This window comes from Gorilla gorilla, chromosome 7 (assembly GCF_029281585.2).
Source record: "Gorilla gorilla gorilla isolate KB3781 chromosome 7, NHGRI_mGorGor1-v2.1_pri, whole genome shotgun sequence".
In the NCBI taxonomy this organism is placed as follows: Eukaryota; Metazoa; Chordata; class Mammalia; order Primates; family Hominidae; genus Gorilla; species Gorilla gorilla.
In genome coordinates this window covers 48,123,082-48,133,616 of record NC_073231.2, presented here as the reverse complement: position 1 = coordinate 48,133,616, position 10,535 = coordinate 48,123,082, and positions in this window count along the sequence as shown.

Sequence of the window (10,535 nt, the reverse complement as noted above, 5' to 3'; positions counted from 1 at the left end):
GGGAGGGAGGCGGTGCAGGGAACTCCAGCAATGGAGGGTGGAGGGGAATGCTGGGAGAAAAGTGGCTCCAGGTCAACAGCACCCCTTTTTTGTGACATCCCCTGGGGTCAGCTGCCAGCACAGAATGATGCTTTCTGCATTCTTACTTCTGTACCCCATTGACATCCCCAAAGCATGTATTCTTTTAAATTTGTCTTCTCCAGCTTTAACACTGAGAAATATAGATGGTTAGTATTATAGAACTGAATGTTTTCCTGATTTCTCTTATGAAAGCAGAGATTAAATGTTAGTTTAATTTTTAAAAAATATTTTGGGGCACTTGTTCATTTTAGGCACTTTTCAGGCAGTGTCTTTCTAAGACCTCTCAGGAATTCTCATGACTGTTTCTTCTTGATTATTAAATTATTTCCTACCCATCAAAAATACCTATTTCATAGGCAGGCAGGGAAGCTTCCTTTTTAAATTAACTGCTAATCTTGGTCTTAGAATGCATAATGTAGACAGGAACAACACGGTATCTAGCTGTTTACAATCAGGATCTTATTTCTTTTGAAATTTAATTATTAATGAATAGCAATAAAGTACAATCTTTTTATATCAATTATACTTTTAAAATAATGATAATGATACGAGGAAAGGACCCTTCATAGAAATTTCCTGAAGATAATTTTTATTATCAAACTACAATTTGATATTACACAAGACCTTATTCAAGAAAATAAAAAGTAATAATAATAAATGATTTTATTTAAATTCTCAGGGAAAATGTATGCATATATTGTTTGGTAATTTTTATGGAAAAAATCTAAATTACCAAAAATTCTCCTTAATTATTTTGTTCCTTAAATTAAAAAATGTTTTTGTTTTTAAATTAATTACATAAATATTTATTTTTAACGTCACTAATCCAGATATGTTTTTAATACCTGGAACTGAAGGTAAAACCTCTTGGTTCCCTTAAGTGCCTTAACCAATAAAATAATGAAAAGGGGCCCAATAAACATACCAAGGAAGAGAAAATAGCATCTTGAAAAAAAACATAAAATGCACCCATGGAAAGTGTAAAGTTTGATGGCTTTTAATAAATGTATACAATTATCTCCACAATCCAGCTTTATAGTATTTCCAACAATCCAAAAAGTTGCCTTAAACCCAAATGCAGTCATTCCCTCCCTGACCCAGACCCCTAGGCAACCTTCAATCTGTCTTTTTAGCATAGTTTCTGTCTGTATAGTTTAGCCTTTTCCTAGAAATTTCAGATACATGGAATCATACACTATTTAATCTTTAGTATCTGGCTTCTTTTGCTTAGCATAATGCACTTGAAATTAACCCATATTGTACTGTGTGTCAGTAGTTTCTTCTTTTTCATTGCTCAGTAGTATTTTATTGTATGGATATACTATATTTTCTTTATCCATTTACCAGTTATTGGACATTTAAAATATTTCCAGTTTGGGTCTATTATAAATAATGCTGCTATGAACATTTTCATACAAATCTGTGGACATACATTTTTATTTCTCTTGTTTAAATAGATACCCAGTAGTGGACTTGCTGAGTCATGGGTAAGTATGTTTTTAGCTTTGTATAAAATTTCCAAATTGCCTTCCAAAGTGGATGTACCTTTTTATATGGCCTCCAGCAGTGTGTGAGGATTCTACTTCTCCACAGCCTCACAAAACTTACTATTATTAATCTTTTTTATTATACTCATTTTAGTGGTATATACCATTGAGGCTTTAATTAGCATTTCTGTAGCAGCTGATGATACTGTCCATGTTATCATGTTCTTATTAACCATTTGTGTATTTTCTTGATGAAATGTTTATTAAATTATTTTGCCTCTTTTTAAATTGGATTGTCTTCTTACTATTGAGTTGTAAGAGTTCTTTATTCTAAATACAACTCTTTAATCAGATGAATAATTTGCAAATATTATTTCAGAATCTGTTACTTTATTTTCTTAATAGTACCTTTTGAAAAGCAGAACTTCTAATTTTGATAAAACTCTAATTTGTTAATTTTCTATATTGTGTTTTAGGTGCCATATTTAGAAACTTTTGCCTATGCAGGATTAAAAAGCTTCTCTTCAATGTTTTCTTCTAGAAGTGTTTGCTCCTAACTAGATCAATTTTCAGTTAATTTTTGTGTAGGGTGTGGGGTAGAGGTCTAAGTTCATTTTTATTACATATAGGTATACAACTATTAATAGTTGTTTTAAAAAACTACACATCCCTCATAAAATTGCCTTGGAAACACTGTCAAAAATCAATTGGAGATGTGTGTGTGTGTATATATATATATATACATATATTTGTTTGTTTCTAGACCCCTATCTTCTTCTATTGATCAATATCCCTATATTTAAGCCAATACCATATGGTCTTGACTTATATATTCAAATTATTAATCCCTTGTCAGATGGGTAGTATGATGGTTAATATTAGGTGTCAACTTGACTAGATTGAAGGATGCCTTGATGGCCGATGAAGCATTATTTCTGGGTATGTCTGTTGCATTGAGTCTATAGGTCCTTTTGGTGAGAAGGGTCATTTTTAAAATATTAAGTCTTCTGATCCATATACGGCATATTTTTGATTTATATAGATCTATCTTGATTCTCTTGGCAGTGTTTTGTAGTTTTCCGTGTACAGTTCATGCATATTTTTGTTAAATGTATTCCTAAGTATTTTATTAGTTTTAAGCTATTTTAAATGGAATTGTTTTTTGTTTGTTTTTGTTTTGTTTCATTTTGTTTTGTTTTGAGATGGAGTCTTGTTCTGTCACCCAGGCTGGAGTGCAGTGGCGCAATCTTGGCTCACTGCAACCTCCGCCTCCTGGGTTCAAGTGATTCTTCTGCCTCAGCCTCCCAAGTAGCTGGGACTACAGGCACGCACTACCATGCTCAGCTAATTTTTGTAATTTTAGTAGAGATGGGGTTTCACCATATTGGTCAGGCTGGTCTTGAACTCCTGACCTCATGATCCACCCACCTTGGCCTCCCAAAGTGCTGGGATATAGGCGTGAGTGACCGCACCCAGCCGGAATGGTTTTCTTAATTTTACTATCAGACGATTTGTTGTTTATAGAAATACAATTGAATTTTCATATTGATCTTGTTTCCTACAATTTTGCTAATCTTGCTCATCAATTCTACTAGTTTTTTAGGAGATTTTTTAGAAACTTAAACATAGGGGCAGGGCCAAGATGGCCAATTAGAGCGGTGGTGGCTGGAGGCTCCCACTGAGAACAAAAACAGTGTGCAAATCCTGCACCAGCAGGAGAGTCAAGTATCCAGGACTCTCATCAGGAATAACTAAGTGGTTGGCATGGCTTATGGAGAGCAAGGAAAAGTAGGGTGGTGCATAGGCCCACCTGAGAGCCACACAGGGTAAAAGGAGCCCCCAGCCCCACCCAAGGCAGATGATGAGTGAGCGTACTGCCCAGCCTGGGAAACCGTATTTTTCCACAGATCTGTGCAACCTACAGATAAGAAGACCTCACTTGTGAGCCCACACCACCAGGGCCTTGAGTCCCAATCACGGAGCCACACAGATTCTCAACAGCCACTTGGCTGGAATCTGCCTGAGACTACTGAGTTCCTGGGGAGAGGGGTGGCCATCATCACTATGGCTGCCTGCTGTCTAAGCCATCTGAGCTCCCATGGGGAGGGGTGGCAGCCATCACTGTGGCTTTAGGCTGCCGTTTTTTCCCTGGTGGTGCCAGGGAGATTGGGTGGCTTGGTCCAAAGAGGTATTCCCCACCATGCAGCATGCAGGCTGTGACAGACCATAACCAGACTGCCTCTTTAGGCCAGACCCTGACCCATCCCTCCTCACTGGGCAGGGCCTCCCTGTGGGAACTCCAGCAACTCCAGCCAGGGGCTTAGGGACAGAACTCTGATCTCCCTGGGCCTGAGCTCCTAGGGAGAGGGGTGGCTGTGGTCTCCACAGACCAGAGGACTTAGTTTTTCTCCTTGAGAGCTCTGAGGAATCCAAGCAGCCCAGATGAGTGGGTTTCCCCTTAACACAGCACACCCTCTTCACCAAGGGACAGTCAAAATGCTTTGCTAAATAGGTCCTAGATCCTGGCCCCCCTAACTTGGTGAGACCCTCAACAGGGGTCACCAGACACCTTATACAATAGTGTTCTACTGGCATCGGCTTGGTGACCCTTGAGGTCAGAGATCCCAGAGGAAGGAGCAGGCACCCATCTTTGCTGTTATCCAGCCTCTTCGGGTGGCATCTCCAGGTGCAGGGGGTATCCAGATAAATAGGGCCTGAAGAGAGTACCCAGCAAACCACAGCAGCCCTACTGAAGAGGGACCTGACTACTGAAAGAAAAACAAACAAACAGAAAGCAACAACACCAGCATCAACAAAAAAGTCACCACCCAAACCTCATCAAAAGGTCATCAGCCTCAAAGATCAAAACTGGACAAACTCATGAAGATGAGAAAGAAACAATGAAAAAAATGCTGAAAACTCAAAAGGCTGGAGTGCCTCTTCTCCTCCAAATGATCGCAACACCTCTCCAGCAAGAGCACAGAACTGGACAGAGGATGAGATGGTTGAACTGACAGAAGTAGGCTTCAGAAGGTGAGTAATAAAAAAAACTTCACCAAGTTAAAAAACTGTGTTCTAACCTAATGCAAAGAAGCTAAGAACCATGATAAAAGCCTACAGGAGCTTTTAACTAGAATAACTAGTTTAGAGAAGAACATAAATTACCTGATGGAACTGAAAAACACAGCAGGAGAACTTAGTGATGCAAACACAAGTATTAATAGCTGAACTGATCAAGTGGAAGAAAGAATATCAATATCAGAGCTTGAAAACTATCTTGCTGAAATCAGGCAGACAGACAAGATTAGAAAAACAAAGAGTGAAAAAGAATAAGCAAAATTTCTAACTATGGGACTATATAAAAAGACCAAACCTACAAATGATTGGGGTACCTGAAAGAGACAGGGAGAATGGAACCAAGTTGGAAAACACCTTTGAGGATATCATCCAGGCAAATTATCCCAACCTAGTAAGACAGGACAACATTCAAATTCAGGAAATACAGATAACCCTAGTAAGATACTCCATGAGATGATCAACTTTAAGAAACATAATTATCAGATTCTCCAAGGATGAAATGAAAAAAAAAAAGTTAAGAATAGTCAGAGAATACCCAGGTCACCTACAACAGGAAGCACATCAGACTAACAGTGCACCTCTCAGCAGAAACCCTACAAGCCAGAAGAAAGTGGAGGAAAATATCCAACGTTCTTAAAGAAAAGAATTTTCATCCCAGAATTTCATATCTGGCCAAACTAAGCATCATAAGTGAAGAAGAAATAGAAATAAAATCCTTTTCAGACAAGCAAATGCTGAGGAAATTCATTACCATTAGGCCTGCCATGGAAGAGCTCCTGAATGAACCACTAAATATGGAAGAAAAAAAGAAAAAACATTATCAGCCACTGCAAAAACACACTGAAGCACAAAGACCAATGACACTATGAAGAAACTGCAACAGCTATTCTGCAAAATAACCAGCTAGCATCGTAATGACAGGATCAAATTCACACATAACAATATTAACCTTAAATGTAAATGGGCTAAATGCCCCAACTAAAAGACATAGACTGGCAAATTGGATAAACAGTCAAGATCCATGAGTGTGCTGTATGCAAGAGACCCATCTCACATGCAAAGACAAACATAGGCTCAAAATAAATGAATGGAGGAATATTTACCAAGCAAATGGAAAGCAGAAAAAAGCAGAGGTTGCAATCTTAGTTTCTGACAAAACAGACTTTAAACCAACTTAGATCAAAAAGACAAAGAAGGACACGATATAATGGTAAAGGGATTAATGCAACAAGAAGAGCTAACTAGCCTAAATATATATGCATCCAATACAGGAGCACCCAGATTCATAAAACAAGTTCTTAGAGACCTACAAAGAGACTTAGACTCCCACACTATAATAGTGGGAGACTTTAACACCCCACTGTCTATATTAGACAGATCAATGAGACAGAAAATTAACAAGGATATTCAGGACTTGAACTCAGCTGTGAATCAAGTGGATCTGATAGACATCTACAGAACCCTCCACTCCAAATCAACAGAATAGACATTCTTCTAATTGCCATATGGCACTTACTCTAAAATTGATCACATAATTGAAAGTAATTTTTTTACTCCTCAGCAAATGCAAAAGAACTGAAATCATAACAAACATTCTCTCAGACCACAGTGCCAATTAGAAGTCAGGATTAAGAAACTCACTCAAAACCACGAAACTACATGGAAATTGAATGACCTGCTCCTGAATGACTCCTGGATAAATAATGAAATTAAGGCAGAAATCAAGAAGTTCTTTGAAAACATTGAGAATAAAGAGACAACATAGCAGAATCTCTGGGACACAGCTAAAGCAATGTTAAGAGGGAATTTTATAGCACCAAATGCCCACATCAGAAAGCTAGAAGGATCTCAAATTGATACCCTAACATCACAACTAAAAGAACTAGAGAAGCAAGAGCAAACAAATCCAAAAGCTAGCAGAAGACAAGAAATAACTAAGATCAGAGTGGAACTGAAGGAGACAGAGACATGAAAAACACTTCAAAAAATCAACGAATCCAGGAGCTGGGTTTTTTAAAAAAAGATTAATAAAATAGATAGACTGCTAGCTATACTAATAAAGAAGAAAATAAGAAGATTGAAATAGTCACCGTCAAAAATGATAAAGGGGATATCACCACTGATCCTGCGGAAATGCAACCATCAGAGAACACTATAAACACCTATACACGAATAAACTAAAAAATTGAAAAGAAATGGCTAAATTCCTGGGCATACACACCCTCCCAAGGCTAAACAAGGAAGAAGTCGAATAACTGAATACACTGATAACAGGTTCTGAAATTGAGCAGTAATAAATAGTGTACCGACCAAAAAAAAAAAAAAAAAGCCCAGGACAAGCCAAATTCTAACAGTGGTACAAAGAGGAGCTGGTTTCATTCCTTCTGAAACTATTCCAAACAATTGAAAAGGAGGGACTTCTCCCTAACTAATTTATGAGGCCAGCATTATCCTAAAACCAAAACATGGCAGAGACACAACAATAAAAGGAAGCTTCAGGCCAATATCCCTGATGAACATTGATGTGAAAATCCTCAATAAAATGCTGTCAAACTGAATCCAGCAGCACATCAAAAAGCTTATCCATTACAATCAAGTTGGCTTCATCTCTGGGATGTAAGGCTGGCTCAACATACACAAATCAATAAATGTAACTCATCACATAAGCAGAACTAATGACAAAAACCACATGATTATGTCAATAGATGCAGAAAAGGCCTTTGATAAAATTCAACACCCCTACATGTTAAAAACTTTCAATAAACTAGTATTGAAGGAACATATCTCAAAACAATAAGAGCCATTTATGATAACCCTACAGCCAATATCACACTGAATGGGCAAAATCTGGAAGCATTCTCTTTGAAAACTGACACAAGACATGGATGCCCTCTCTCACTATTCCTATTCAAAATAGTATTGGAAGTTCTGGCCAGGGCAATCAGGCAAGAGAAAGAAATAAAGGTTATTCAAATAGAAGAGAGGGAGTCAAATTGTCTCTGCAGACCACATGATTCTATGTGTAGAAAACCCCATTGTCTCAGCCCAAAAGCTCCTTAAGCTGATAAGAAATTTCAGAAAAGTTGGAGGATACAAAATCAATGTGCAAAAAATCAAGCATTCCTGTACACCAACGGTAGACAAGCAGAGAGCCAAATCATGAATGAACTCACATATACAATTGCTACAAAGAGAATAGAATACCTAAGAATACAGTTAACAAAGATGTGAATGACCTCTTCAGGGAGAACTACAAACCACTGCTCAAGGAAATAGGAGAGGACACAAACAAATGGAAAAACATTCCATCCTCATGGATAGGAAGAATCAATATCATGAAAATGGCCATACTGCTCAAGGTAATTTATAGATTCAATGCTATTCCCATCAAACTACCATTGACATTCTTCACAGAATTAGAAAAAACTACTTTAAAATTCATATGAAACCAAAAAAGAGCTCATATAGCCAAGACAATCCTAAGCAAAAGAACAAAGCTAAATACATCACATTACCTGACTTCAAAGTATACTACAAGGCTACAATAACCAAAACAGCATGGTACTGGTACAAAAACAGACACATAGAGCAACGGAACAGAATAGAGATCTCAGAAATAAGACCACAAGTCTACAACCATCCGATCTTTGACAAACCTGACAAAAACAAGCAATGGGGAAAGAATTCCATATTTAATAATTGGTGCTGGGAAAACTGGCTAGCCATATGCAGAAAACTGAAAATTTTGATGGGTTGATAGGTGCAGCAAACCACTGTGGCACACAATTACCTATGTAACAGACCTGCACATTCTCCACCTGTATCCCAGAACTTAAAATAAATTTTTTTAAAAAAGAAACAAACATATAAGACAATGCTAATAAATACAGTTTGTTTCTTCCTTTCCCTAATTTATGCCTTTAATATTTTTCCACCTCAATCACTGATTAGAAGCTTCTGGACATTGTTGAATAGAAGTGGAGAGAGTGGATATCCTTACCTTTTTCCCAGTCTTAGAGGGAAAGCAATACCTTTCACCATTAAATATGGCATTAAAATGTGATTTTCACAGAAGCCTATTATGAGGTTGAGAATATATTTTTATTCTTACTTTATTTTTATCGAGAGTGGGTGTTGAATTTTATCTGATGCTTTCTCTACAACTATTGAGATGATCATATGTTTTTCTCCCTTATTCTATTATTCTATGTTTATAAATTTTCTAATATTAAATCAACCTTTTCATATGTTACTAGATTCAGGTTGCTAATATTTTGTCAAAGATTTTTGTGTTTAGGCTCGTGAATAATATTGGTCTGTAGTTGCCTCTTTTGTGGCATTTTGGTATAGCTTTGGTATTAGTATAAAAGTGGACTCTCTGAATAAGTTGAGAAATGTTGTCTTCTATTTAGTAAAGTAGTTTGTATAATATTGGTATTTTTTTAAAGGTTTAATAAAATTCACCAGTGCAGGCCTTTGGGAAGATATTTAATTACTAATTCAATTTTTTATCTTTTATAGAACTATTTTGATTTAATATTTCTGCTTGAGTTAATTTTGATAATTTATTGAGAAATTTGTCTATTTCATATTAGTTTTCTATGTATTTTTTGTCATAAAGTTATTCATAGAATTCCTTTACAATCAATTTAATCAGTTGATTTCTTGTAGGGTCTGTAACAACACCCTTTCTTTCATTCTTGTTTTCTGTAATTTATGTCATCTTTCCTAGTTAATAGTTTATAAGTTTTGTCCATTGTTTTTCAAAGAACCAACTTTTGTTTTTACTGATTTCTTCTATTGGTTTTTCTACTTTTGGTTTCATGTTTTCTCTTTCTCTGATTTTTCTTTGTAATTATTTGGGTTTGGTTGGCTGTTTCCTCTACCTCCTTGAGGTAGAACACTCAGTTGTTGATTTTGAATCTTTCTTTCTTCTAATATAATTATTTGAGGATACAAAATACTTGCTAAGCTTTACATTAGGTGCATCTCATAAATTTTGATTTGGTGTGTTTCCATTTGTGTTTTTTTCTTCAACTCACAAATTACTTTTGGAACTGCATTTCTTAATTTTCAAGTATTTGAGAACTTCCCAAATCTCTTCCTGTTGTTAATACTCAGTTCAATCTAGTTATGGTCAGGGAACATACTTTCTATGATTTCAATTTGTGTAAATTTAATTGTAGAATAGTTTAAACATGTTTTGTGGTTAACATATGGTCTGTCTTGTAGATTAATCTACATGCACTTAAAAATAATGTGTATTCTATCATTCAGTTAAGATTCGGAGTATGTTATTGGGTATACTTGGATGACAGTGTTGCTCAACTTTTCTACATCCCTAGTGATTTTCTATCTATTATGTTATCAGTTACTGAGAGTATTAAAATCTCAAATTCTATTTGTTAAATTGTCTATTTCTTCCTGCAATTCTGTCAGGTTTTATACTCCATTGAGAGGGTGTCTCTGTTCTTAGATGCATGGATACTTATAATTGTTGTCTTCCCACTATGTTTTCCTTTTTAGCGTTATGAAATTTCTTTTATGGTGTTTAATAATATTTCTTGTTTTAAAGTCTATTTTGTCTTATATTATTATTCTATATTACTTATGCTTATTGTTCACAAGGCAGATCTTTTTCCATCCTTTGACTGTTAATCTAGTTGTCTTTAAAGTGTTTTTGTTTGTTTGTTTTCTGGTTTTGTTGGTTTTTTATTTTTGAGAGAGTGTTTTGCTCTGTCTCCCAGGCTGGAGTGCAGTGGCACAATGTCAGCTCACTACAACCTCTGCCTCCCAGATTCAAGCAATTCTCCTGCCTCAGCCTCCTGAGTAGCTGGGACTACAGGTGCATGCAAACATGTCTGGTTTATTTTTGTATTTTTAGTAGAG